The 4,769-nt window shown below is 36.6% G+C and overlaps 1 non-coding gene across 1 annotated transcript; it reads left to right on the top strand.

Annotated features, from left to right (window-relative positions):
* Window positions 1-357: 357 nt before the first annotated feature.
* On the top strand, window positions 358-464 carry LOC127109293 (small nucleolar RNA R71). Its single transcript, XR_007796615.1, has one exon. It is a non-coding gene; the product is annotated as a small nucleolar RNA R71 (small nucleolar RNA).
* Window positions 465-4,769: the final 4,305 nt, after the last annotated feature.

The following is a 4,769-nucleotide window of genomic DNA, read 5'->3' as shown; positions in this document are numbered from 1 at the left end:
TAACATTCTGGGGCAGTATGCCCTTGAACTCCGCATATCTCGCAATTTGGTGCTACGACAGCCACTGTGGCTGCTGGTGTTATGGTCAAGCTGTCAATCTTTTGAGTCAGGGCATCTACCTTGGCGTTGACATGGTCAGGACTGCTTAACTCGTACATGTCGCCCTTCGGCTGTGGTTTCTCTATAGAGGTTCTTTCGCTTCCCCATTGGTTATGATTCTGGGCCATACTTTCGATGAGTTGATAAGCCTCGTTGTATGGTTTATCCATTAATGCGCCACATGCGGCAGCGTCTATTGTCAATGTTGTATTGTACAAGAGACCGTTGTAAAAGGTGTGAATGGTCATCCATTCTTCTAGACCGTGATGTGGGCATAGCCTCATCATGTATTTGTATCTCTCCTAAGCTTCAAAAAGTGATTCATTATCCTTTTGTTTAAACTCGTTTATTTGGGCTCTTAGCATAGCCGTCTTACTAGGTGGGAAATATTGGGATAAAAAGACTTTTTTCAACTCGTTCCATGTAGTGACAAAGTTGGATGGTAGAGACTGGAGCCAAGCTCTGCTCTATCTCTTAATGAGAATGGGAAAAGACGGAGTCTTATAGCTTCTGGCCTGACACCATTCGTTTTCACCGTGTCTGCGTATTGCAAAAATACTGACAAATGTAGGTTCGGGTCCTCCATGGGACTACCTGAAAACTGGTTTTACTGTACGGATGACAACAGTGAGGGTTTTAGCTCAAAATTGTTGGCTTCGATCGCAGGGGCAGCGATGCTATTATGTGGTTCATCCTGTGAAGGGATTGCATAATACTTAAGAGGACGATTTTACACTCCTTCAACCATCTCTGGTTGAATAACTGATTCATAAGTAGGAATGTTAAGGTCAGAAAGATTTAGCTTGATATGATGTTCCCGTATCAAGTCTCATATCTGGCGTTCTAATCTAAGATAACGCTCGGGTTCGTCGAATTGTAGCTTTAATTTATCGCCTTGAGAGCGAGTATTTGGCATACAATCGACAAATGTAGAAAGGGAAAAAGAATTGTTTGCCTTAGTCTATACTAGGTAACGCTAGAGTTACGATATCGACTAAATTAGTCCCCGACAATGGCGCCAAAAACTTGATCGCGACTTAGTAAGTCTATGTGAATCGTGAACACAAGTGCACAGTCCTATCGCGTAGTTTTAAAGATTATCGAACCCACAAGGACTAATAATCGAACATATCATGGTCTAATGTTGCTATGTAAATCTAAGACTGATGATTCTTTTATGATTGGAGGGATGAAGAGAAATAACTATAATGTAAATAGAATATTAATATGAGATATAGGGGATATCGGTATGTAATACATCAAACTTCGGGGATTCGATAGATAATTGGTGTAATCTTATTAGTTAATATATTCTTCAGTAGAAATTATTTATAGAAAGGACTTAGTCTCACAATCTCATTTTTATTGACTCTGACCATACTCCTAAACCAAAATGCTTGGATCTCGCGATCTCATTTTGAATTTAAAAGTAATTTTTGAATATAAATAAAGTCTAATTAATCCTAAAGCTCTCTTGCTATGTTTAGGATTAATGCCTAGTTTCAGCTATCTGGTTAAAATCTCAAACTCTCGTTCTTGTTGACCGTAACCTTAGTTTGTTTTGTACTCTCGTACAAAAAACAGTTTGATTAAAATAAGAAACTAAAACTAGAAAAAAAGTTTTATAAAAACTAACACCAATTATTGATTCAATCCCGTCGTTTTGACAGTCTTTACATAGCGATACCTAAGGGTTATGTCGTAAATGGATCCGGTAACAGACATGGTATTTGGGAAATTAAACATGCAGTAAGACATAAATAAATAAAACAGTAATCAAAATAAAACCTGGATTGCGAATTAAGAACTAGAACTGAATCTTGATTCTTTGATTAAAAAAATTCCGGCAGGCTTTGGCAATGAATAATCCTTACAATTGAATCCCAAATGCATAAAATAATAAACCGCAATAGTCCCCGATATGGAGAACTATCACTTTTACAGAGTAAGAAAACTGCCTAGAAAACTAAAAGAAAATAATGCTGAATGAAAAAATAATTGTAAACTTGAAAACTGGAAGCAAAGAGCGCATTGCGAGTCTGAGAGGTCCACTTTTATATCTTTTCCACAATCCCTGAGTTGTAGCAAGGTGGGTGGCATCGTGGCTAAAAAGGTTGAGAAACTGGTGGAAGACTAGGTTGTGGCAGTTGCCACAACCCTAGCTTTTTAATGAGTGGCGAGCGCCACTTTTTTAGCAACTGAAAAAACCACTTCTTAAGGCTTGGTGGCGGGCGCCACCTACCCCTTTGGCCAATGTGGTGGGCGCCACACTCCGTAGATAATGGGCGCCACAAGCCCATTCGCTTAGGTGGCCCATTATCTCTATGAAAGCTTCATTTTATTCTCTTTTTCTCCCCTTTTTCTTTCCTTTTTTCTATTTTCCATTTTACCTGCGGTAAACCTTTTAATCGATAAATACCTGCAATAAACATAAAATACTATGTAATAATAAGTGTTAATCAAGTAAGAAGCAATGCATATGGAGCCAAAAATATGATACGTTTTCGCGTTATGACTCTCATGAAAGGAAAAAGGTTAAGTCTCCATACAATGCCACAAAGAATGGGAGACTTACAATCTGACTTAATAGAATGCTATGCCTTTAAGGTCAAATTTAGCTATATATTAAGCCATCGTAATTGGACTTATGTAGAAGTCACAACTATCTGAGGTCAGACAATAAAAATTTAGGTGTTAATGCATGTTAGAGATTTGGTATGAAGAACCAAACTCCTAAAACATACCACACACTAAAAGAAAAGATCAAGAGGGAGGGACATATCTCAGTCATACTTGTATTGATTCATCTGACACAAAGGTCATTGATGGATTAATTAGCCTTTATAAATTAGAGAGTTCATTGGTCAAATGAGGGAATGGGAAAGAATAAGGATGAATATAAAGAGGGAGGGGAAGATAGAAACACAAATTGATCATGGGAGGAATTTCATCAAATCAAAACCATCAAGTCATTTTAGGAGATAAAATATACATTTTATCAATCCGCTAAATCCAATGGTTTTGATCCAACAAAAGTCAACTCATACTTGACCAAGGCCCAAGTAGAAAGTCAAGCATCACAAGACCATAAAAATGGCTCAACACAATTTTTAAACATTTAATCAATTAAAAATCACATTAAAAATGAATTAAAATGCATTTTAATTTGGTCAAAACCTAAAATCCCTTCAAAACACCAAATAAATGGCCAAAGGATTTATCCTAGGTCAAAGGACCTTAGACAAAAAATTTCACTATTTTTGAAAAGTCATAAGTATTTTTAAACAATTAAAAATATGCAAAAAAAATATTTAATTCATGAAAAATATCAAAATTAACCCCAAAAATAATTTTAATTCAGAATATGGAAGAAAAAAATTTAAAGATTTTTGGTGAAAGTCCCATATTTTTTGGATTAAAAATGAAATTTCTATGAATTAAATAAAATAGGAGCAATTAAAAGAAATTCAGAAATAAAAAAAAAAAAAAAAAACAAGGGTCATCAGATCTCCCTCATTAATTGAGGTGGCAGATCTGATAGCCACGCGCGTGCTATCTTTGGTGGACTCTAGTCAATGCAACACACATGTGGTATATAAAAGGAATGTCTCAGATTAAAACAAATTAACATGATCATATGGTCAAGAGGCATGCCAACATATCACCGGAGCTAGGGCTCCGGTCTTCTTCTCTGGTGGACCTCTCCGGACTGATCCAGCATCAACCTTCACTAAAACGAAAAACAAGGACATGAATCCAAAGGAAAAAGGCTCAGGAGCTCGAATATGGCCTCAATTTTCTCCAATTCCAAGTATATTGAAAGATATAGAGATTTGAATTTTGAGTATCATGAATTGAGTTGCTTCGATTTGACCTCAAAAGAACTCAATCTTGTTGCCTATATTGGTAGGACTTCAGCCAACCAAAAATCAAAGAGAATGGTGAAGAATTGAGAGAGAATCGAAGAGAGAAATTTTCTGAAAAATGACCTTCGAGGAGCTTGAATCTTGCTTGATTTTGCTTCCAATTGGCCTTGGCTTGACTTGAGAAGCTTGCAGGAAGTGAATTGGGTCAAAGAATAACTTGGATTCTTGGAGTTTCAACTTCAAAACAGAAGTGAAATTGAAACTCGATTTTCAATTGAAAACCTTCAAGTTTATCCTCTAATGGTGAAGGGTAGGGTTGCAAGATCAAAGCTTGGGCAAGGTGTCCATAATCATGAGAATGAGGCAATGTATTTACAGGTTGAACAATTTATTTCCACACTCTTCCAATCAAATGCCAAAAGTAGCAATTCTCACTTGCATGGATGCATGGGCGTATGATAGGACCATGAAGTGATGTCAAAAGTTCCAAAGTTGATCATCAGTGATGTTGAAAGTGTGTCATTAAGCCATGCATTTGGAATTGGAAAATCGTAATGAGATTCATCCAAATGGAACCTTGGAGAAAGTCCATGCACAAGTCATTCAATCCTTGGCCAAATGAAGTGATTTTGGACTTTTTAGAAAGGTGAGATCATGGGGAACAACTTTCATGTTGAATACTTTTCAATTTGAAGCTTGGATCATGATGAGTTTTGAGGTGGAAGTTTAGGAAATCAAACATAATTGAAAATTTTCTAAGTACCAAGCCAAATGTTCACTTCTTCCACCTTGAATAACTTTTGC

The sequence above is a fragment of the Lathyrus oleraceus genome, chromosome 7, assembly GCF_024323335.1.
Source record: "Lathyrus oleraceus cultivar Zhongwan6 chromosome 7, CAAS_Psat_ZW6_1.0, whole genome shotgun sequence".
NCBI classification, from domain to species: Eukaryota; Viridiplantae; Streptophyta; class Magnoliopsida; order Fabales; family Fabaceae; genus Lathyrus; species Lathyrus oleraceus.
This window is presented reverse-complemented; position numbering and strand designations above follow the sequence as displayed.